The sequence below is a fragment of the Neolamprologus multifasciatus genome, chromosome 18 (assembly GCF_963576455.1).
Source record: "Neolamprologus multifasciatus chromosome 18, fNeoMul1.2, whole genome shotgun sequence".
Classification (NCBI taxonomy): Eukaryota; Metazoa; Chordata; class Actinopteri; order Cichliformes; family Cichlidae; genus Neolamprologus; species Neolamprologus multifasciatus.
The window spans coordinates 32,229,068-32,255,175 of NC_140456.1; the positions used below are offsets into that span (position 1 = coordinate 32,229,068).

Below are 26,108 nucleotides of genomic sequence, written 5' to 3' on the forward strand. Positions count from 1 at the left end.
TATGCTTTTTAAACTAAGCTTGGGGAGGATGTGAAGTTCTTTCCAGTCACAAAGCTTTAATTCTAAGTAAAGACACGAGTCATTGGAGGGTTTTTTTCTTCCTGTTTTTTTAAAGTCAGCTGTAGTGAAGTTATTCAATTCATGAATGAATACAACAGTCAATTAGACTATTGCAACATGATGTTTCTTTTTTATTTAATTTTGGTTTTTAGGTCAACTCCAAAACAATGCTAACATTAATACACCCTAAAGCAGGGGTCTGCAACCTTTTACACCCAAAGAGCCACTCTGACCCGGTTTCCACGCAAAAGAAAACACTGGGAGCCGCAAATACTTTATGAAATCTAAAATGAAGATAACACTGTATATGTTGTTTTTTTTACCTTTATGCTTTGTGTGAACAACTAAAGTAAGTAAAGTTTATTTATTAAGCGCTTTTCACAGACAGGCAGTCACAAAGCGCTGTACACAAATATTAAAATAAACAATACAATCAATAGACATACACAATGTAAAAGATCAAATGTAAATAATGTAAAGAATATAAAATACGTAGATCAACAAAAGGCTTGTTTGAACAGAAAAGTTTGTAACTGCTTTTTAAATGAATCCACAGAGCAACTAAAGTGTGTTGCTTACAAAATCCATGAAGTGCTACAGAGAAAATTAATTTTTATACATTTTATTTATGTAATTAACACATTTTGAACTCTTAACGAACTATAACAAAAGGAAAGACACCCAGCTGAACTAAAATGATCCAGCAAACAAAAACTGTTATATCGCCTTTGGGCTTTTGGAGCTTTGACCTGACTTTTAAAAAATAATTGGAAAAAAAGCACTATGCTGCTGAAAAAAAAAAAGAAGATATTTTCAAAATTCTGCCTAAATATGTATTTTACCTGGTTAATGTGTGTGTCGGGCTGTGAGCTGAAAAGCTACAGCCGGCTGTATGCGTACAGCAACCGTGTGTGAAAAGTGGTCAATAAAGAGAAGCTGAAAAGCATGTTCATGCAAACATCGTCGGATCTGCCGTGATATGTTTACAATAAGACGTATGGTCCCTAACCTCTGCGCACAGCGTCTGCAGATCGGGGCTTTCATCTTTACGCAGGACTGTAAGCTGTCGTCTGTGAGGCGTGAGCGGTGTTTGTTTTAACATAGTTCATGGTGGAGCTGCTGACATAATGTGGATTTGAAGATCCATAATTGACCTACCTGGGTTTGAAAGTCTCGATAAATGCACGGCGTTTCTGCGGGTACACCGGCTTCCGCGAGTGTGACGCTTATTTTGAGCGATGAAAAAATAATAGAATATAATTTTATTTTTATATTTCAAAATCACAATGATCTTCCAATTTAGAACAAGTTAAAAAAAGAACTAAACACAAATAAAATACACTTCAGCTAAATACTTCTAATTTATTTTCCCAAACCACCCGGAGCCGCAGTATAAGGACTAAAGAGCTGCATGCGGCTCTGGAGCCGCAGGTTGCCGACCCCTGACCTAAAGCAATAGATTGATAGACAGTCAGGCTTTCCCACATGAGAAACCGAAGCTTTGTGCCCCAAAAAGCCACAAAAGACAATCAGTTTTCCACTTGCACAATGTCAGCTGAATGAAACCGAAGCTTGTCCCAGTAGAGGCAGCCATGCTATAACACACACACAAATCCAAACATATCTGACAGTTTTACACTTAACATCTCAAACACATCGCCTCATGGTCCTTCTCGTTTCCATCGTCTGAATGAGAAATGGGAATCATTTCTGTTTGGGAAACCAATATGTGCACGGGCACAACACATCTGGGAAGTAAAGCCATCAGCATGTGTGCTTATTGGACTCTTGTGGGTGATCAAAATGTGGGAAAAAAAAGAAGCTTGAGCATCGCACCTTGAGCCTCTAAGTCATAAAGAAGATCTATCACAGCTAGAAGAACCATTTTCCTTCGTGTTCAAGGTTGGTGAGGAAGCATCCAAATCACTTCTGTCCTGATCTATGACACACACACATCATAGGCAGAAGGAGTGAACGCCAGAGAGAATGACACCAGTCACGGCATCTCTGTGGGTTTAAAATACACTTCCAAGCTGATTATGCCTGGAGGAACGACTGATTACTATCTAGGGATGGGTACAAATGTGACTTTCTCATGTTTCTCATGTAAAGTAGTGACCAAAAGTCCCATTTACATATACAAGAGATATGTGGTATTGTTGTTTGAGTCCTTCAGAAATGTCACTAGGCATATAATAATGCTGAGTCATTGAAGCTTGATAGGAGAAAACTATAGACAGTGTACTGCTTATAAATAGCATCAATCTATCCAGACCGTGAAGCTTATTTTACAACCTTAAATCAATTACAGCTATCTAGCTATCTATCTGTCTAGCTGTCAGATCCTTAACTGCAGTATGTGAAAATCTGCATGCTGGGGTTGTTCTGAACTGACTACTAATAAATATATCATCTACCTGCACTAAACAGCCGAATGCAACACACTATATGACAAACTGCAACAAAGTAGTGTCCTGTACACCATATCATGTGTCATAGTCACATAATCACCAAAGTGCTTGCTCATAGGGGGTCATATGATTGTTGGGCTTTTCTCTGTATCTATGAAGCGCCTTGAGGCGACATTTGTTGTGATTTGGCGCTATATAAATAAAATTGAATTGAATTGAATTGAATAATCAATAATGTTATTTTGCTGAAATAAACTGAAAATTTGAGCTTATGCATAGTTAATAAACCAAGGCGCAACATCCAAGGGTCAAAACTGAAACTGACAGGAGTGGCAAAAAGTTACTCTAATTACTAGTTGAGGCTGGTTCAAAAGCTATGTCAATTTCTCTTACGCCAATGTTTAAAAGTCCAATTTCAGTGCATTAAAAGCTAAAAACACACACACACACAAATAATTATAATTTTAGACTATGAATAGCTGCCCCCTTTAAAACAACTGTTTTTCTCTATAATTGATCTATTTGGCTACTTTGATTGTTTTAACAACCATTAAATAACTTTTTTTTATTATTGTAATTTAAATATGCTTTTCTGAAACAGATCTCTCTTATAAATGACACATTGAGTCTCAATGGATCTACCTGTATAACAAAGTTTTTAAAAAGCTTCTTTTTTTAAACATACTGGCACAAACAGAAACAGTCTTTATATTTTTGAATGATGTCATGTATTTACATTGTCTAATCTCAACTTTACAAGTTAAAGGGAATATTGAAAATCTTTATAAAATTAATGTTTATTTACATGCAACAATTTCATGTGGCTACAAACACAGAGCATTGGATCTACTTCAAAATATTTTTCATTAATGTACCAATGTTATTAGTTAATTGTTAGACATGCTAACTGGTACACACTAATGACATTAAAACTTAATTTTCTTTTACTTGTTTAGGTAACAATTAATGGCAAAAAGCTAACTGGTACATGCTAATGACCTGGTGCTTATTCAGTCAGCTTTTCTCTGGTTCTCTCAGCCTCCAGCTGGCATTTGTTAACCAACCATTTCTCTTAAATATGAAGTTATTGAAGCTACTCCTCCAAGCTGCAATACATCGAATACACTGCAAAGCTACCAGCATCTCTGGATTCTGCTCCAATAAAAGAGCAGCACTGGTTGTATAGATTGCTACTGGTTAAAAGTACTTTTTTTGAGTAACAAGTAAAGTAAAGGATTACTATTGCAAAAAAGGTAATTCCTGTTACTTTCCCGTAAGCACGCTGCGTTACTGCGTTACTAAAACCGTGATTTTTTTTTGCGAGTGTCTCATGACAATGACGTAAACAAGTGCGACGTTCGTGGCAACAGCTGTGTGCAGATCAAAAATGGATAATATAACAAGTGCGGGAGAGAGTATGAGCGTGCAGCGTTTAAAGCGTGGAAGTACTGACCTTACTTTGAGTTTGATTCCATAAAAAGTGACAAAAACATTAGTGTCCGCTGCTCACTGCATGGGAAGAAAACTTCTTTTTACAGCGGAAAAAACCCCTAAACGTCCGAGCAAGCAGAGTATGCTATGAAATTCACAGACAAACTGCCGTATCCTTCCACTGACTGCTGCGGCACACCTGCACCAGGGCAAACCTCCGCCTGCCCCACATTGCAGTTTTTCAGTTGCCCCTAGCTGAAACAAGCACACGAGGAGGCCACGGAGCCTTTAACATGGCGGTTTGAAGATGAACTACTTTCCTGACTCCTGCCAAGACATCAGAAATTGATAATGGATTTAGGGGAACATGAGATATCAGTCGTTTATATCTAGCAAGCTATTCAAGCTATTTTTCCATCTGAGTGGAACACCTCTCAATCGTTTTATTTCTTCTCTTTTTCCACATTTATATATGGATGTCTGACAGAACATATATGCTCTTTTTAACAAACCATTGCCTCACACAGGTGGCCATCAAGAGCAGTCCAGAAACACCGCATTTTTCTACTGAAACGCTCCACTGAAGCAGCTGGAGGTTGCTCAAGGGCATTTTAACTCTAAAGAAAGGGCGAACATTATTTGTGCACTTCTGCTGCCATCCACCATGATTGAGATATTGTCTGAAGATGTGACATTGCAGGGTATTATTTCCTGCAGAATGTAAGATGTCGCTGTCGGGAATAAATTGAAGGGTATTTGGACGAAGGATGTAGAGAATCATTGTGAGGCAGTACTTGTTTGTCAGTGTGCATCAGTGTATGTTACTGGAGGCGGAAAAAATACATTTTTCCATCTTTATTTTCTCCATTCTTATATGTCACTACTATTCCTCAAAAGACCCCATGGTATTTGAGACACATTTTATGTATACAAGGTTGACATCATTGATGCGGTCTTTATAAGAAACCACAAAGTCGCTAGACGAAGAGTAACTTTGTCAAAAGAATGATTTTCTTTTAAATAAACACACTCATGCATCATTTCTAACTTATTAAAAAGTCATTACTTTTCCAATTGCTCAACTTAGTCAACTCAGTATGCCTCAAAGTTTTGTCAGATAACTTTCTAACAACTGAAATCGGATCACTCCTACTTTACACAATGACTGGCATGGTGTAATAAAGCTTTTTTTATGTTCACTGTGACTATGTCAATTCATATCGATTCATATTTCAGTCATATGTGACTGAAATACAAAGGATCCAGCCGTACAAAGAGGTCTTTAAAGGGTCAGGAAAATAGTACCCTAAAGCCAGGAGAACCACAGCAGGTGTTTGCTGAGACAGTCAGTGCACACAGATTAAGCCACCACTAGAGTGACTATTTTACAAGATTTACTAACTTTTGTTAAATTTGAATGGGTTCAAGCTGATTCTCCAGAGTTTATTCTCTCATCCAGCTCACAAAGTAATTTCACAAACTTTATTTAGTAATCAGAGATGGGCAGTAACGCATTACTGTAATCCGATTACTTCTTTCAAGTAACGAGTAAAGTAAGGGGTTACTATTGCAAAAACGGTAATTAGATTACCGTTACTTTCCCGTAGGAACGCTGCGTTACTAAAACCGTGATTTTTTTGCGAGAATGTCTCATGACAGTGAGGTAAGCAAGTGCGACGTTCGTGACAACAGCTGTGTGCAGATCAACAATGGATAACATATGGAGTGCGGGAGAAAATGTGAGCGTGCAGCGTTTAAAAGCATGGAAGTACTGACCTTACTTTGAGTTTGATTCCATAAAAAGTGACAAAAACATTAGTGTCCGTTGTGCGTGGGAAGAAAACTTCTTTTTACAGCGAAAAAAACCCCTAAACTTCAGAGCAAACACCGAGTAGCTACGACGTAATGGGAAACTCACAGAGAAACTCACGGATTCTTCCACTGACCGCTGCACACCTGCACCAGGGTAAACCTCCGCCTACCCCACTCCTGCTTTACAGGTGAAAATAGAGCAACAGGACCGCTAGTCTTTGACTTTATTTATTTTCTGCTGTGTTTTACTTGCATCTATTTGAAAGACTGAGTGTAAACACACAAAATATTTTATTTTATGTGCTGGAATGTGCAGAAAATAGGTTTAAATATTAAACAAATTTCTTCCAGTCAGTGAATGTTGCAGATAATTAACTTTTTGCTTGATGCATAAAGTTAAAAGATTAAAACTGATAAAACAAGTTTTAAAAAGAGACTTTTCCATTTGATTACATTTTGTATGATGGATTATGCAGAAAAAGTAGAATTGGGCTGAAAGATCTATGACTTTATCACCTATTCAGGTTGTAAATTGTGTTTTTAGAAAGTAACTGAGTAATTAATTACTTTTGAAAATAAGTAATCAGTAAAGTAACGGGATTACTTTTTGGGGGAAGTAATCAGTAATTAGTTACTGATTACTTTTTTCAAGTAACTTGACCAACACTGTTAGTAATATCAACTGGCAATGAAAAGAATTGAAAGGTCTAAAGCTCTCTGTGTCTGTGACTTTTTATATGAATAATTGAAAACTATGAATGCTCTCTTGAGCCAACTGAAAAAAGCTGACTTAAAGGAATCTGAAACAGCTTGTTTCAGACAGAGGATGAACAGGGGGCTGCACCAAGACTCGGTTTCATGCACGTAAATCATGCAAAGTAATCTAGCAGAGTCCAAATGTGGAAATATAGATAAATGATTTTATTTTGAACTTTAAAAGGTACAAAGTGCAATATATTGTTCACAATATATTATTTGACTGATTTTATATAAACAACTTAAATTATGCTTGAACAGGAGTAGGAGAGTTTTGATGGAAAAGTACAAAAAGGGTCAGAAGGAGTTGTCATGTCTTTGTAGCTCTTTGTGGAACGCATATGATCGTGTCCCAAGAGAGGAACTCCAATATGCATGAGGAAGTCAGGGGTGGCAGAGAAGTATGTGAGGGCGGTGCACTAATAAGGGCAGTGAGACATTGGTGAGGTGTACAGTGGGAGTGAAAGAGAGGTGCGGGTGGGATTACAACAAGCATTGACTCTGCACATCTTCTTGTTTGTGATGGTGATGGACAGGCTGAGAGATAAGGTCAGGCAGGTGTCTTCTGTTTGTGATTATATTGTGATCTTTAGAGTAAGGAGCAAGTGGATGAGATCCTGGACATGTGGAGGTATAAAGAGAAGTGGGATGTAAATCAGTAGAAGGAAGACAGAACACGTGTGTGAATGAGTGGGAGACAAGTGTACCAGTGAAGCATCAAAGAGCAGAAGTAGTGAAGATAGAGTTTAAATAACTGGGGTTAACCATCCAAAACAACAGACAGTGCACAAGAGAGATGAAGAAAAGACTTCAAGCAGGGTGGAATGGGTGAAGATGAAGTGTCAGGGGTGATTTGTGACAGAAAGATAGCAGCAAGAGTGAAAGGGGAGGTTTACAAGGTGGTAGTGAGACCTGCTATGATGTTTGGTTTGGAGACAGTGGCACTAATAAAAAGACAGGAACTGGGCTGTAAGTAGCAGAGTTGAAGATGTCAAGGTTTTTCTTTAGGAGTGACCAGAATGGACAAGATTAGAAATGAGTATTTCAGCAGGACACCTTAGGTTTAGCAGTTTGGAGACAGTAATTCAGGAGGTAGCGCAGGTTATCTGCTAATGGGAAGGTTGGCGGGGTGCAATCCCTGGCTGCTCCAGTCTGCATGCCAAATATCCTTGGGCAAGGTACTAACCCCAAGTTGCTCTCTGCATCTGGGTTGAATGTATGTGAAAGTTAGATAGAAAGCACTTATATAGAAAAAGCACAGCAAAACAAATGCTTGTGTGTACAGCAGGGCGATATGGCCAAAAATATTTATCACGATATATATTTGAAAATTTGCGATAACGATATAATTGATGCAAAGCAGTCAGATAAATCAAACTTTATTAAACTCATTCTTGCTTCCTCCACTTCAATATTATTGAATATTGATTCAATAATGCTGTATTCTATCACAGCTGCTCTATTCCCATGTTGTTGCAGTATATTAATGACTAACTTTGTATTGTAGATGGATTTTCTCAGTTGTTCTCCTGACTGAAGCTTGGTCTGTTTACAGCATCCTGCCATGAGAGTGCATTTGTCTCTAACCATCAGGAACCCTCACGTTAACTTTTATCGAGTGGAAAAAACTTAGCGTTCATCCTCCAACTTCACTGTTTATGTTATGCTAGCATAGCTGTGTCGCTAGCGATCACGTAGCACATCATTATCTACCAGCTAGCAAAATTCAGTAACCCTACAAACGTCACTGCTGTTTAGTTTTCTGTCTTAATTTATGTTGGAAGTGATAGCAGAGCTGTAGGTTTGCATTTGTTCAGAAATCTCTCAGTCAGAACATGCTATAGCATGCTTAGGTAACTAGCAAAACTAGCGAGCTAACTTCCGCTAACTTTTTGCTAACTTCTAACTCCGTTAAATGTAATAAATTCTGTTTTCATGGATGCCCGGATGTTAAACTTAATTGTTACACCTGGTAAAGCAGCAATGCTGATCATTTTATCAAAGATGAAATAATTTAGACAGTTTTTAACTCTCAGTGATGCCGCAGTGTTCGTTTAATTTTGGGACATGAAGAAGGGGGAGTTTTGGACCCAGATTACTCCCAGATTTACGAGCAACTTAGTCCAACAAATACGGTAATAACAACTGCCCGCCTGGATGTTGTACAAAAAAATGTGCTTTGGTGGGTATCTGACGGACAAACACCAAACCAGTTCCACATCAGTGAAGCTGCACCACTTTTACGAACTAATTCTGGTTCATCTATTTCACTCAACGATCCACCTTCCCCCTTCTCATTCCCTGTTGTCACCATACTTTTTCGGCCATGTGCGTATGAAAACAAAGGCACTGCGCATGCGCGTTTTACCCATATTCTATTGCAATATTTTATTTTCTTATCGTTGCGTAACATTGTACCAGTATTACCGTGAACGGTATAATATGGCCCAGCACTACTTGTGTGCTATATAAGAACCAGTCCATTTATCATTTACAAAGTTAGAGAGGCAAAGCGACGATAGTTTGGGCGTGTGCAGAGGAGGGATAGAGGATATACTATCTAATTAACTTCTTGTTAGCGATCAAACTGGTAGTTTCTCTTTGCCAGCATAAAAATTATTTGTTTGACAGCACTGATTGGACTGGGCAATACTCAAAACAATGAAGAAGTCCAAGTCCAAAGTAAACCTCAGAAGCAGAATTTGCATTTGTGCTTTTAAACAAGCTGGGAAGGTGTTGGCATTTCTAAATAACTGCAGAGTCCAGCATCGGTGCAGTTGTGCTGAAAGACTATTCCATAATTTGACTCTAGCGACAAAAACATAAAAGATTTACATTATTCTTGTTTGTGCTTTTCAAAGTTTCACATTAAATGTTCCCCACTTTATTAAAGCCCACCTCTTTATCAGAGAACACTTTCTGTATACTGGTAACAGTTTTGGATTAAATTATTACTTCTGACAAATACAAACCATGGGTGCTTCCTGGTCCCATTTCCTTGTTTTTGTTTGCTGTTTAATGTTCTTTATGGACATGATTGCTTTTTCAGTCTGCTCTCACCAGCTAATGATACATATTCAATCAGGCATACGACTATGATAATCAGTTATCATGTTTATAGCAAGCATCCTGCATGGGAGAATATCAGTTCTGTTTTTGATTTGTTTCCCCAAGCGATTGTGACCAGTTCTCACTTTACTTACATTTCATTTCAGTTGCAAGCAGGTACTGTATATTGGAGAAACACACACACACACACACACTTTTTCATATCTTAGTGAAGACGTCTCATTGACATGATGCTCTCCCTAGCCGCTTACCCTAACCATAATCATCAAAAATGAATGCCTAATCCTAACCTGCAGCATAACTCTGACATTAAAACCACATTTTGAGCCTCAAAAGTGCCTTTAAACTCGTTTAAGTTACTGTTTCGCCCCACAAGTATAGTACCATACCAATTTTCTGTCCTCGCAAAGACGTCTAAACATGTACGTACACACACACACACACACACACGCACACACACGTAAATCTATTTTATTCAACTTGTGAGCAGAGGACAATGCCAGTTTTATTAATAAAATGAATAAATGCAGTGTAGATGGATGATGCCAAACCTTTTCTTAACCAGTGTAAGGCGGTACTTAACATGCAGACCTCATAGATTAAAGGCAAGCCATTGTGCGGTGTGATGGCTGTGCCTAATAAGAGGGCATTAACCTTGAATACTCCCAAGGTCTCAAATAGCAAAAGGAACCCAGATGGTTCTGAGCTTCATTTGTTTGTAGACAGATGGGTTTTAACGGGGCATCCGCTCAAGCTGCAAATGATCTAGTTATGGAGGCACTATGTTTATGTTTTTTAACCTTTGGCATTACCGGAGTTCTTTTATGTGTGAATATTATGAATCGAAATGTGAAAGTTGGCTATGCATGAAGAATAAAGGCATACCATTTGAGATCATTTCTATTCAACTAATCTACATGTTTGATTTGGCAGTCAAATTCCAACTTTAGTCTGAAAGGTTACTTGTTCACAACGTACTTAGTGTAATTTGAAATGACATCAGCCAAACTTTTCTCCTACAGTCAACATTATAATTTCAATTCATGCAGAACTTTGGTTGATAAGAATATGATATATAAATATCAGTTAAATGACACATATCATGAAGTCTTAACGGCAAGACTTAGTACAGAGGTCCTCAGTACTAAGTCAAGGGGTTAATCTGTTAAGTTGTGTTTTAATATGTAATAATCTTTTCATATAAAATTATGTTCTTATACACTTCTGAGTCTCTGAAAGTGGGGGACTGTGTATAAAATGGCTGGAATTCATGAACAGTTCATGAAATATTTTTGTCAACCCCCTTGAATTAAAGATAAACGTCTGCACTTCAAGCACATCTTGACTGTTTAAAATTAAACGGCTGTGGTGGTGTACAGGGCCAAATTACAAAAATGGCACCATTGTCCAAAAACATTTTGACTAAACTATATAACGACATTATGCCAGATGCTGTCTGCATGTTAGGCACAAAGCGTCATTTGGCAGTAGTCCTGGATGTTTTAGTTGTTGCCACACTGGCAGCCAAGAGATAACGACCCTGTTTTAGAGACCTACCAAGCCCATTTGTGCCATATATCAGAAACAGAGCAGACGAATAATATCAGAAAAATGCAAAGAGGTTAAACACCTCATCTAGGCTAGAAAAAGGTAGGAGAGCTGACACAACTTTATGAAATCTTCAGACAGTTAATATTATCAATATAATCACATGCTCATTAAGGCTGGGGTAGATCTGGATATAGTCAAAACTATTACATTCATGTTTTTTAGGTTGTATAAAAGAGCTTTTTCTTTCAGCTGCAGTTCTGACAGTGTTAAACGGTCACCATATAAAGGCCTAGAACAGGGGTGGGCAATCTCAGTCCATGAGGACCGGTGTCCCTGCAGGTTTTATATGTGTCCTCGAACCAACACAGCTGATTTAAATGGCTAAATTAGCTCCTCAACATCTCCTGAAGTTCTCCAGAGGCCTGGTAATGAACTAATCATGTGATTCAGGTGTGTTGACCCAAGGTGAGATCCAAAACCTGCAGGGACACCGGCCCTCGTGGACTGAGATTACCCACCCCTGGCCTAGAACAATGGAAACCCCCCACTGAGAATCTGTTGACTCTCAATGGTGCTTGTCTGGGAAACTTTGAGGGTTTAGACCAGGGGTAGGCAACTCCAGGCCTCGAGTGCTGGTGTCCTGGAGGTTTTAGATGTGTCCATGATCCATCACAGCTGATTTAATGGGCTAAATGACTCCTCAGTATTTCTTGAAGTTCTCCAGAGGCCTGGTAATGAACTAATCATTTGATTCAGGTGTGTTAACCCAGGGTGCGATCTAAAACCTGCAGGACACCGGCACTCGAGGCCTGGAGTTGCCTACCCCTGGTTTAGACTGTCTCTAAAAACTAGCAACCTTCTTTCTATCTGTAGTGGCAATTCCTTTTGTTTGACAACCCAAACATCCCACAATTAAAAGTCCACAAGCCACTGCTGCACTGAGATACTATTTCGTACGCAGGCAAAAGAAGTCCACTGTCCAAACTTGAAAGTTGCGTTTTTTATGGTTTATTTATCCAGTTTGGCAAGCAATAACAAGATCCATTTATTTGTTACTTCCTGCTGCTTCTCCTGCTCTGGTAAAAAACCATAGGCCCACCCCAGTGCATGCTGGTTCTCTACCAGTCTCTTTATTTATAGAAAACAAAATGGCCCTACAGCTCTTCCTGACTAATTTAACAAAGTAACATCAAACAAACATTAAAACAAAATATTAACCGACAAATAACTTGTAAATAAACCCCAAAATATAAGTAAACTAACAACAAACTTTAACTAATTTCAAAATAATAAAAAATAAGAACAAATAGCTCCAACACTATCCATACATGAGCGATCTTATAGAAATGGTGCTATTTTCCAAGAGGATTTTTAGAGATGGTGATTTTATAAAACATTAAGTGCTAGGAAGTGGGTTAGATGTGCAGCTCATGTTACTATGGTGATGTAGAAGATTTTAGAGCTAATGGTTAAAACTGAAGTTACCTGTTTCATAGTTCAGGTCTCGGGTCATCCTTCTTTTTTTCCCTGTTAAAGGATTTTTGTAAAACAAAATGTAGCACCACTGTGTAAGACTTATTTCCTCATTAATTCAAAGGACAATCTTTAACAGACATGCAGCACTGGCTTTGCGTCAATTTAAGATGCCAGATATATTTTTTATTATGCCACCATTTGGGAAATATTCTAAACTTCTCAACGCCTTTGAAAGTGAGTAAGATGATTAATGGAAAAACATAAAAAATTCTTTCAATTGTTGCTGTTTTGCTGTTCACATCGAGGTCTGTCAGCAGATAGCATTTATCCTTCTTTCTCTCATTTGTGTTTCAAGCACTTTTTGAAGCATCTTTTTCTTGAGTTGCATTGAAATAGAAGCTGGAGGAGAGGATTTTTCCCTTACTGAGCCTAAAGAAAGACATCCTTGGGAAAACTTGCCTTGTGATTCTTACAAGCTCCGCTTTATTCCTTTAAATGCAAGAGGTAAAATCTCTCTGTCTCTAACTTTGCAAGTATTAAGTACTGAATAAAGTATTAAGTATTTCTGGATCACAGAAATTTGCCAAACCACCTACGCTCAAACACGTAGAAGCCAAAAAAGAAACAAATGTACACAATGTTGTCGCTCAAATGTGGCATAAACCCTTGATGAACAATGATGCGATGATGGCAATGTTGATGTTTGCATGTGGACATGATATGCAATCTGTACCCTGCTGAGATGCCAAATTTAGCCTCTGTTTATTGATCTAAGTATGTTTATTTTCTGCAGCACCCCCTTGAGGCCACCGTGCTGGAAATAACAGGTGAGAACGTCGCTCGGCTATGAAGTGTTTCAGCTTCTCCTGCAAGATGTTAGAGATGTTATGGGCCCGGGGCAAAGTACAGGTAGGTGCTGTTTGCAAGAGGCTTAGACTGCACTGAGCTCTCTGCACTGAAGCAATGGGAATTACTTTGTTCCCCGCAGGGGCTCAAGGGTCGGTAGGAGGAGAGACAGATTAAAAGAGATTGGCTGAGAGAACGGGAGAGATACAGATTGCTGTAAGGGATTTGGCGAGCGCTGGCACCGCTCAACTTGTGCTGAAGAACTGAAGCAGACTTTTCCTCCCACACTTAACCTTTCACGCAGAGAGAAATAATTACAAATCCTAATGAAGAGCCCATTGCAAATTCATGAACAGCCAATTTGGTCCCAATTATCTCCTACCAATACGCTGTCGCTGCTAAGATGAGTAACGAAGGGCTATAAATATCCCACGTCATCTGGTGTGGAATGATGAAAGGTGATCATCCCATCAAGATGACTTCTGTTTGCTGAGTAACTTGACTGAGTTCCTTACTGATGTAAACAGATACACAGTGGTTCCTGATTTTTTGTTTCTATCCACTGTGTTGATGTGACTAGTGAAGGATTCTACTTCTTGGGTTTTGGTTTTGACCCAAGTGTCATCAACTTAATTGTACCAATGGCTTGGTGCTGTCCCTTTAAAAAAGCCAAGAGCCTTTGTTTCCACTTCCTCCACGTAAAGGTTGACTACAGTAGGTGACACTGGGGAGCCCATGGCACATCCATGTTTTTGTCTATAGAAACCCTTGTTGTATTTAAAATATGTGGTGGTAAGGCAGAGGTCTAACAGTGTGCAAATCGGATCACGGGTGAAGCTGGTTCTGTTTTCCAAAGAGCTGTCTTGTTGTAGTTGTTTTCTGCAGTTTCCATTGCCTCAGTTGTACGCATGCAAGTAAAGAGTGTGGTGGGGTGTGTTCCCCACAAGGGGAATGAAGGTGTGTTTATTATTAACCCTCTCAAAGCAGATGTTGCCGATTTGCAACAGTTAAAAACTAACAACCTGATTACCCCACATACATATTTTATGAGTTTTTTTTACTCAGAAGTACCACTGCAGGACTTGGTTGTGCATTAGCAACAAAAAGTTTAATTTGAGCCTGAGAGGGTTAAGGGGGAAAAAATCCAAAAATGTCCCTGTAGTTTGTAGCTTTTTCTAATGAGAGTTAAGAAAAAGTTGCTTAACAACACAACTACAGAGGGCGCCTCTACCAATGTTCCCATTTACTGTACTTAGTAGGGATGCACCGATACCGATACTGGTATCGGGTATCGGGGCCGATACTGTAAAATGTGTGTGTACTCATACTCATAAAAGTTAACCGATACCATGAACCGATACCAACTTATTTCAATAATCAGAGGGTGGCTGGTCATTTCTGTTGTAGTTTTTTAGATTGGCCACTAGGGGGACATCTCGCGCTAAACAGGCACAGGGTTAGGCGGCTGGCGGCTCCAGATAAAAAAGAGAAACTGGAGGCTGCTGTAGCTAGGCTAAACAAAATGTCAGCAGTGTGGACCGGAACAGCCAACTTTAACTCAGGTTTTGGAAAAGCGATGAAAAATGTCAAGAGAAAATCCACGGGCAGTTAAAATAACAGAGGCTCTGACTCATTTTATTGCTCTGGATGACCAGCCAATGCCGGTCGTGGAAAACATAGGATTGCACCGTCTTCTCAGCATACTCGAGCTGCGATATGAAATTCCCAACCGCCCACACATCAGGGAGATAATGGCGCCAAAACTTTCTGAAGAGGTAAAGAAGTGTTTATTTATTATTCTGAAAGCTCGAGACAGTGCCAATAGTTCAGTGATATTTTGTTAAATTACAATGTGGAGACTCTGCAATAATTTAACAGAAGTGCTTATTTTTCACTTTTTTCACTTTCACAATTTTTTGTGGTCATTTTTATTAAGATTTTATTTTTTATCGGCAGCGAATAAAATAAAACCTGTCTTCCAATTCATTGCATTTTTGTGTGGTAGAAGTATTGGTTTTGTACTCTGTATCGGCAAGTACTCAGATCCCAGTATCGGTATCGTATCGGTTTGAAAAAATTGGTATCGTTGCATCCCTAGTACTTAGTATAAGCTACAGGTCCACTACTTTACTGTTCAACACATACAACTTCTAACTTGTAACTGTGAAATAAATTGCATTGCTTTAGGGTCTGACAGTTGGTGTGTCATTCTGTCTGATTCATTGTTCTCTTTTTAAAAAGTTAAATCCAGAGAGGATGAACTTTACAAGGCCCTAAAAAGGGAGAGAAGAAACTGTCTTTTGCTGTAGAGGCTCGTTAATGAGCTGCTCATTAACTGGAAGGCCTTCTGCATGGTCATATGCAGTTGTGACTCACACCAACACATGGGTTTAAATGAAAAATACACAAGGATGTGGGCATGCATGCACACACACACGTATCCTGTGATGACATTTGATAGGCTGTGTTTCTAATTGAACCTCTAGAGAGCCACACTGGCACTTGGCACCAGGAGAGCATTGGTTCAGCGAGTTAGGCCAGCAGCTTGAAAACACATGACAGCAACAAAGAACAGTATGACAGAGTCTTCACAGAATGTGAGCTTTTTAAAAGGATTCTCTGAGTCAGCAAGTGTTTTAAAGGCTTAACTTAACTTGATAGGGGTCTAGCAACCAAATTTATCCAGCTGTTTATTCTGTCCACTTTATCTTCAGCATCTTTCATTTCCTTTGCTTCGATGACAGTTTTTAAAATACTGTCATTTTTGATTGTTTAAACCTATGATTCATCTTGTGTTATTTTATAAATCCATCATTTTAACAGGAATGTTATTATCATATTCCAACATGTTCTTATCTTACCGATGCTATGTGACAAATCGTCGCTATGTTACGCTTTCGGGCGCCCAACCTGTCTGTATGTTAAGCGTTCCGAGGCATGAGAGTGGGTTGGAATTAATCTATAAATGTAAGGTTATGGTTAACGTTAGGGTTAAGGCTGCAATAAAAAGCTCAGAGCAAATAAAAAAGGGAAGCAAATAAGAAAGCTCCAAAGCAGCATAGAAAGCCGAAGCAGCTTCAGTTAAGAATATGGAGCATTTCATAAGGACGTGGAGGGGTACCTTTTGCGTTACTATGACATGCCTCGGGCTGTGACAAATCATTGGTATGTTACGCGTTGGGAATGAGAATGCTCTGCATATCCTTACTTTGTTTGGCTTCTGACCAATAAAGTATGGTGAGTGGTTCAACACATTTAAACAGAAGTAGCTGCTACACAGTAGAGATTTCATGTTTTCCCAATAAGCTTTTAATATGCCAGAAAAAATTGTTTTTCTGGGAAACCGTTTTTGAACACAATGATATTAGAATCGCTTTAGCATTTATTTGAAGAAACACGTCTGAGCAACCCATTGTTACTCCCAGGGTGTTTAACCACGTAGAGCCTGAACCATGAAATAACTGCCAAAAAATGTCATTTTTTTGAAACGAAAATGTTTATTCAACATTCTGACAAAGTAAACATTTGTAGATTAAATATAAATTTGTATATATGAGTTTCAATTTGTATTATTCTGGCTACATTTGACATTTTGGGAAATGTATTCTTGTAAAATGTGTTGTGCAATTGATTTTCAGGAAAAGAAAAATCCCACTGATGAAGTGGAGGTCTCAAAAACTTGTGCATCAGATATGATACACTTGGCAATATAGCAGTGTTTCCCACCCACTATGCCGTGACACATAGGTGCGGCGTGAGAAATGATCAGGTGTGCCGTGGAAGATTATCTGGTTCCACCTGATTAGTACTCTAAGCGATCGCAACGGGTGTAGCAGGCAGAACAAGTGCATTCTCTTCCACTAGAGGCCAGTACAACTACCTACTCTAAATAAATGGGTTGCCAACTGCCAGTAAAACAGAAGAAGCAGAAGAAAAAGTAGTCAGTCTGACCTGGGTCCTGGAGAAAATTCTGAGCCAGATGAAGGCCCTAGCATGACCCACATAGCGAGCAGGTCTGGCCCAGATCTGGTATCAAGCCAGCACTGCTGGCTGACTTCTGGCATGACAAGACGTATGTCATCCAGATATGGGCCAGGCCTGGCATAGATGGCACTGTCTAAGTGATGGCATGCCACATCTGGCTCGATTGTGTTTGGGGTTTTGTGGCCCAGGCTCATAGAAAACAGGTCTGGCCTGGATCTGGCATCAACTTGGCACTTCTAACTGACTAGTGTCATGGCAGGGTGTATGTCAACCAGATGTGGGCCAGGTCTGGCAATGATGGCAATATTTATGTTATATTTTCCTATTTTGCCATGTTGCCATACTATACTACTATCGTAGCCAATGTTTTAAATGCAGGTTTGACAGGTTCATGAGTGTAAACTTTATCCAAAACCTAGTGAGGGTTTACTCATGTTTATTACTAGGTGGCTGTAGCTCAGGAGGTAGAGCTGGTCAGCTACTGATCGGAAGGTTAGTAGTTCGATCCCTGGCTCCTCTAGTCTGCATGTCAAGAGTGTGAATGTAGTTAGGAAGCACTCAGTTTAGAGAAAGTTTGGGTGAATGTGGCATGTTGTATAGAGCACTTTGAGTAATCCAGAAGAGTAGAAAAGCGCTATATAAGAATCAGTCCATTCACTGTCATGTTACTTTTGCACTATTATGTTCCGGCACATGTTGTTATTACATGGCTTGATTAAGGTACACATCTGGGGCCAGAGCTGAAACTGTTCTGGGCCAGCATAGGACCACCAGTGTGTCTGCAACTGGCCTTGTGCTGGTCCATGTGTGGGCCACCTCTGGCAAACCGGATCTGGGCCAACAAAGGGCCGTCATTCTTTGCAGTATGTGGGCCATGTGTAAGCACATTGTGTGGGCCAGATCCGGGCCATACCAATTTTGCTATGTGTGGAGTAGTGGTCACAAGAAAGCAAAAAAGGTATACTGGGGACAAACTGAGTCAATTCTGCTATGCACCTTTGTTTGGTGGTGTGCTGTGAAATATGTGCTGTGGCTCCAAAAGGTTGGGAAACACTGCAATATATTGTTAAAATTATCATCAAACCTGTTGATCTCTCTGTAAATCACTGTCACTTAGTTAGGGTTAGGTTTACAGCGCCCTCTGTGGTTGCTCCAAGTAATGCGCTTTAGAAACGGCTTTATTTTGAAACAACTTTATTGAACAGGAAGTCGGCTCAAGAAAAGCAAAAAGAAGGGAAACATATCGGCACACAGTTTATGGTGTCCTGTTGGAAAAAATACTGTCCACATCTTCGCTTTATGGTTGTATCGCCGGTATGTACTTAAAGTATAAATTGCAACTTTGTTTTTTGTACAATATGTTGCCCGCTAATGCAGTATTTGGCTGTAAAGCTAGTCCTTTTGTTAAGCTAGTTACCCGCGATTTTGCAGGTCGTCTGGGATAGCATCAGTAGTAGTTTAAAAAGTTTACATAATTAGACATATGCTATGTAGTAGCATTGTGGTATATAAATGCATATTATGCTGCACATATGTATGTCACGACTGTATTTTTTGTCTTGTTTTTAGTTTTACCCTTTTGAATGTCAGTAAACCTGACAACGCTCATCGGTCTTCAGAGTGGTGATATAAGAAAGGTGTTAACGCCCCTGCATCAGACATGCACCCATAACGGCACACAAAGTATCTGTTTATTTTACAGAAAACATGGTTTTGAGTAAAATGCACTGGCTCACAGCATGAACCCTGCACACTGACAAATGATGCTAAAAGATACACACTGCTAAAAAGCACGATGGCAAGTCCAGCATGAGCTTCGTTATGTGACTAGCTTTTACAAGTTTGGAGTGACACCATGGTCTCCTGAAAGCTTGATGAATGTGATTCCTGTAATTGCTCAGAAGTGTCTCCAAATACTCTTGCAATTTAGCGGGCTAGTTAGCTAACTGCTTGCATTGTTATCAGTGAGGTTTTCAATGTGTACTTGACGTTTAGCAATTAAAAATTCACTTTAGCTGTTTTACCCACTGTTTATATGATTGTCATATTATAAATATTCAATGCACGCCCTCCCCACACCAACATACTCAAAGTGTCCCTTGGTGTTGCCGTCCTGATGCACCTGACACTGCGGTATTAAGCATGTAGCTATGACTGATGTTCTCTAAAGAGCCAGTCTACATAAAACCGTTGCTGTTTGAATGTGGAGGCACCTTCAGTACAAGACTGCACTTTGTGTCCCATTAATGGTTTAATGGATTGTTTGCCTTTGTGTTTCACTCGTAGATGTGGTTCCTCTTCACTTGTGTGAAAGTACTTTACTACCGCTGCATGTTGAAAAATGGCATTCCCAGTGCATTTAAATGTGAAGCCACGAGGGTAGTTTACATCATTATCGTCAGTATGACGAACTGCGAGTGAGAGACTTGTCTGACTGTTGTCATAAACAGAGTGCATGACACCACTCATGCTAAACAACACCTCGTGTATATTTGTTTGACCTCGGCGGCCTCGGCATACTCACAGTATTTGATGCATTGTTGACGCCAAAGCAGACTGACATAATAAGACATTTCCATATTCGTATCTTTAGGCTATTATAGAGAAAGAAATTATAAAGCACAAAACATCTCGCTTGTCGATTGCCCAAATTCACTTGCATTTTGCTAAATCTACCACAGCCACTGGGAAACATGAAACAAGTCCCTTGCAAAGTGCATGTTTACCAATTATTAGCCTCAAGATAGACTATGGGTGCAGATCCGACTGCTCGGTGAAGCCATTCACTCTTCCGTTTGGCCGTGAGAGATTTCAACTGGCGTCATCTGAAGTCTCCAGCCGTAGAGGTTACCCGCTAAATAACGCATCCCCCGTAGCAGCTCTATACCACGTCTTAGTTACGCTGCACAGAGGTCGTCTCTAGGAAGTGAGGAGCAGTGATAAGCGAGTGTTCATTACACCCACCGATTGTCCCCACCCACCTAGAGGGAAGCATAGCACCTCCTTTCGCTCCTCTTATCTCTATTTTCAGGAAAGGGGTGATTTTTTCTCAACACTTGGGGAGGAGTAGAGATTAGAGTAAAAAGGTCTGTGTGTGTGTTCCTATGTTTGTGAGTATGTAGCTGACAACATCTCCTCTTATCGCCTGCTCTGAAAATCCCTCTCTTAAAACAAATCTAAAACTATGGCTCTGTTACAAATCTTAAATTAGAAAAATCTGACATGGTGTGCAGTGACTCGTCTCTGCATTTCCAGTTTGACCATCTTCCTGCTTTTCTCATTTTTTCCTTGATTGCTCTGAGTCTCCTCACTTTTCATACTTCTCACGTTCCTTCAGGTGATTAATACTTTTTCTTTTTACTCCTCTCTCTGCTCATTTCTCGTCTCCTCCTCTCCCCTTCATATCATCCGCTGTCCTCCCTCCTCATCTGCTCTCCCTTCTCTGTGTCTAGTCTCCTCTCTTCTGCTTTCATTTCCTCCCTCCCTTTCCTCCTCTCCTTTGATTTACCTTCCTCGTCTTTTCCATCTCATCACTTTTATTCTCTACACATGTTGAAGGATTAATAGCTACCAGGTTATGCCTCGCGGAGCCCCGGCGTCACCTCCTCTCACCTAGAGCAACGTCCTGAGATGAACTGCCACCACCTACTTATTTGTCAGCTTAGGGGCTCATGCCCTTGGGCTATTTATGGGCCTAGACGTGGAATAAGTGAGGGAGAAAAAGAGCCTATTGAGTGCTGCTTATTTCTTTTTCGGGGCTTTTACTTCTTCCTCGTCCTCGTCTGTGCCCCAGGCTCCCGTGTTTCTGTCAAAAATCAAACTGAACTCATCTCTGACGACTTGTCACTCCAGAACATCTCTCCTCCTCTGTCTTTCACTATAATCCTGTGATCTGCCACTGTCTCTATCACCTCCTGCCAAAACCTCCTTCACAGACATCTGTGCTGGTTAGCCACTGCCAGCACTCAAGTCTTTTGGGAGATTATCCTTTTTCACCGTGACACACACACTACCCACTTTATCGTTCTGGTTTCACAAACTGCTCCTCTCAGCATTCTTCTACCTGTGCTCCATAAGTGCTGCTATGATGCTTGGGGTCAATAAAAGTTGACATACATGCCTGGAACATCCGCTGACTACTGAAGTTAGTGTGAAAAATGTAAAGAGAAAACTATTTAAACAGATTACACAAAAACAATGATGAGTAAAGGCGTAAATAATAGTTTGAGCTCTGAGGGAAAAATAGAAATACATTAAATATATACAATAAATGCCTTGTTATTCAAAATCCATTAGGTGTGAGTAGCTTTTGTTTATAAGTGTTAATATATTATCGATATATTAACGGGGCGATCGTGGCTCAAGAGTTGGGAGTTCGCCTTGTAATCGGAAGGTTGCCGGTTCGAGCCCCGGCTCGGACAGTCTCGGTCGTTGTGTCCTTGGGCAAGACACTTCACCTACCGCCTACTGGTGTTGGCCAGAAGGCCCGATGGCGCGATATGGCAGCCTCGCTTCTGTCAGTCTGCCCCAGGGCAGCTGTGGCTACAACTGTAGCTTGCCTCCACCAGTGTGTGAATGTGAGAGTGAATGGGTGGATGACTGGACGTGTAAAGCGCTTTGGGGTTCCTAGGCAGGACTAGTAAAAGCGCTATACAAATACAGGCCATTTACCATTATATTTAGTGTCAGAAGAACTGATTTTGGCAACCAGAAAAACAAAGTTTGGAAAGACGTACCAACCGTGGATGATCTGATATCGTTGTGTTGGTGTTGTTCCCAGATCATCATGAAAATGTTGTTCCAGGTTCAACAATGCAAGTGACCAATCACATTATTGTGACGTTATTCTTTTGCGCACCAACCCATTCGTGCATTTATGAAATTCCAATGTTGCAAGGACAATATCAATTCTGCTTAGCGTTTATTAAAGGGTCAGGGTTAGGGTTAGGGTCCGTTGATCGGCGGACAAAGGCGGTTTCTCGCAGCTTAAGTACAGTTTTTTGTTTTACGCCGGTTTTTCCCGAAGTCGCAAAAGTATGACATCACAACATTCTGATTGGTCACTTGCAATGTTGATCCTGGAACAACCTTTAGTATGATGATCTGGGAACAACACCAACATGAGGATATCAGATCGTGCTACCAACTGTTGTGTTTTAGAACACAATATCTACAATATTTTTTGAAGCCTACCAAAGTACTGCCTTACGTTAGCCAAGTAGTTTTTAGTGCCTAAACCGAACCAAGCAACATGTTTGTCATTAACAATGTGTTTTGTTTTGTTGTTTTTTTTTAAATCCAACAAATGATGTGTGAATAACTATGATGTGTGTGAGTTGAATTTGACGTGAAATTCAAGCCAACTCAGTCCATGATTATAAGTGCCCTGATGGGGCACTTATAATCTTGATGGGGCACTTATAATGGGAGGGAGAGCCTTCAGTTTTCAGGCCCCTCTTCTGTGGAACCAGCTTCCAGTTTGGATTTGGGAGACAGACACTATCTCTACTTTTAAGATTAGGCTTCAAACTTTCCTTTTTGCTAAAGCATATAGTTAGGGCTGGACCAGGTGACCCTGAATCCTCCCTTAGTTATGCTGCAATAGACGTAGGCTGCCGGGGGATTCCCATGATGCATTGAGTTTTTCCTTTCCAGTCACCTTTCTCGCTCATAGTATTAATAGACCTCTCTGTGTTGAATCATACCTGTTATTAACCTCTGTCTTCCTTCTCTCACCCCTACCGGTCGCAGCAGATGGCCCCGCCCCTCCCTGAGCCTGGTTCTGCCGGAGGTTTCTTCCTGTTAAAAGGGAGTTTTTCCTTCCCACTGTCGCCAAAGTGCTTGCTCATAGGGGCTCATATGATTGTTGGGTTTTTCTCTGTATCTATGAAGCGCCTTGAGGCGACTTTTGTTGTGATTTGGCGCTATATAAATAAAATTGAATTGAATTGAACTGATTCATTTCTGTAACCAATCCCAATGGGAGACGAGATGAAGTGAAATGAACCAACTATAGAACACATGTTCACTCACAAAAGCTTTAAACTCTGATCAGTCACTCAGATAGCAGAAAAAATATAAACCTTTAGCTATTTTTTTCCCACCAGTAAGTTTCATACTCTCAGGAGTGAATACTGGATCAAACTGCAGTAGCACTTCAGGATGTGGCCCTCTTCTAATATACAGTTCAGATGACACCATTTCTTATGCGAATGCACTGTTTACTAGACAAATTTGTGTTCACTGACATGAAAAATGTAACAACTGATGTCCAAGAATACATAAAAAGGATTTATTTTGATGATTACTTCACAAGCTGTTGTGAAAGAGGGCTGAGTAGTTAGGGGTCTTAATCACAGGACACAACACATTCCCAACACACTGGCCAGGTGATACAATAGTTATTAGAGGTGGGAATCACCATACATCCCACGATACGATATTATCACAATACTTAACGCACGATACGATATTATTGCAATTTTTTAAAATATTTTGCGATATTCAGATTCTGTACATAAAGGTAAACTTTATCAATATTCATTTTCTCTAATATCAAAGTCTCACACTCAGTCTTTCTCTCATTTCAGTTTTATTGTTGACAAACTGAACGGTTTGTATTACAGTCTAGTCCAACTTAACTGAATCAACCATCTGGTACAATTATAGCTATTCTGAACTATGCAGTTTATGAAAACTATGCAGCCCCTTCAGCAACTGAAGAGTTTGAAAGTAAATTAAAACAAAATATAATTTTACATTAAATAAAAAAGTTTTAAACTTAATTAAAATAAAACATGTCTTAAATTAAAATAAGTAAACTGTCACGTTTGGACAGTGAAGGAATGTCAGGATTCTTGCTCAGAAAAAGGATCAACATGCTCTGAAGTCAGAGCACAAAAACCTTTTTGTAACAAAATATCAATTTCTGCTGTCCCTGTATCGATACATTATTAGCAAACAAAATATCACGATACTACACAGTATCGATTTTTCCCCCCACCCCTAATAGTTATGTGATACTAGATAAAATGTAAGACAATCTCAGCAGCCCTGTTCTTATCATTTTTTTGTTTTTGGAAGGGCGAGCAGGGGTGTTTCACATTTTGACTGCATAGAAAATGACCCTGCTGCTCCTGCACGCGTCACGTCTGCTTTCAGAAAGCTAAAATTGTCAGCTTGAAGCTTCTAAAATAGCGTGTTCATTTTTTTGGTAGCCTACAGTTACCAGATATCACCTAATGCACACTTACTCAATGCTTTTACCCGCCCATTGCTTCCAGTTATAACTGGTGATCACCAGTTGCTTTCTGTTTCCACAGTTTTTAAATACCAAACAAGATGGCCAGAGAGAGAGAGAGAGACACCCATCAGGGAAACAAAACGCACACACAAACCCACAAACAGAGCAAGAAGACATGAACACATGCTTATTTAAGTGTAAGATCTCTGGGAGTGTGTGTGTTACACAACATTACAAAATACAATCTGCATCCACGCTCTCCTCAGATGTGCTGGTTTTATGTGAGTAAGCATAATTAGCTGTGGCAGATAAACAACAAGAGCATCTGGCTTTTATATGCCTTAAGAGATGGTAAAACAACTGTACACGGAGTCTGCATGGCTGACATTCACACAAGGAAATGGAAAGATTTTGTCCACTAGGGAAAATAAATGTGCATCAGAAAAGCTGCCATAATTCTCCAGAGACCAGGGTTTTAATCGTTTTTAGCGCCAAAACATATTCACAGCATTTTAATTGTCCCTCAGTTTGACATGTTGACATGTCTTATTCCAAATTAATTTTCACCTCACACAATTGAACTCACAGTACCCCATAATGACAAAGTGAAAAATGAGTTTTTTAATTAAAAATACATTTTAAAAAAACAGTAAAATGTACTTTTCACAGCTTTTGCTGGGGCACCTTTATATTTTTATTTTGTGGGCATCTTCTCACAATCTTTTTTACAGAACTACTAAAGCACCAGGTTGCCTGGTTTGCTCCAGATATGACCCTTTGCACTCAGTGTGTGCCAAATCAGCTGAATTTACCACTCAAAGCAAGTTATAGAAACAGCTGACAGATTATCAGTGGAAACACTATATATCTGAATGCTGTGAATACTTTCGTTCATGTTATATTTTTGCTTTTTATTTTCATTAAGAAGTTGACAGCCTTTAAAAAAAAACCTTTTTCAAAATGTCCATCATTATTTCATTGCCTACAATCACTTCACTGAGATGACTTTTGTAGGAATGTTTAGCTTATTTTAGAGTTTAGAAATGTGTTAACATAGAATGTAGAATTATTGTAGAGACACTGACACTGCCCTCAATGTGATAAAGGCCTGACTGTGTCATGAACTTAGGAGTAGATTGTAGGAGACCCCTCCCCCAGTTGAACTGTGAAAGGTCTCAACATTTGACCTGGATAACTGTGGTCTGGAAGGGAGATGGGTTTTCTGACCTCTAGGGAGTCACCTACACCCACAGTGTTTTAACTGTCACGCACACTCACTCACGTGCACACATATACACACAGGTATGCGTACACAGGCACTCACGTTCTCGTGCACATAGACACAGACTTTGCAGCACACCGTAGGGGGGGTTTATGATGTCGTCGCCTCTATAAAGCTGGCTGTAACTAACAAAGGGGTGAAGATTTTGCAGAGGGACACACCGGCCTCGTCTTCCCTTCTAGAAGTG

At 39.8% G+C, this 26,108-nt stretch overlaps 1 protein-coding gene and 1 long non-coding RNA gene across 2 annotated transcripts in view; both read right to left on the reverse strand.

Annotated features, from left to right (window-relative positions):
* brinp2 (bone morphogenetic protein/retinoic acid inducible neural-specific 2) overlaps positions 1-26,108 on the reverse strand; it is a 337,921-nt gene that overhangs the window by 34,106 nt on the left and 277,707 nt on the right. The gene's annotated exons all lie outside the window — the stretch shown is intronic.
* On the reverse strand, positions 682-21,714 carry LOC146498413 (uncharacterized). The gene is made up of 3 exons (XR_014870832.1): positions 11,616-21,714; positions 1,247-11,379; positions 682-996 (listed from the first exon to the last, which is right to left on the reverse strand). It is a non-coding gene; the product is annotated as an uncharacterized LOC146498413 (long non-coding RNA).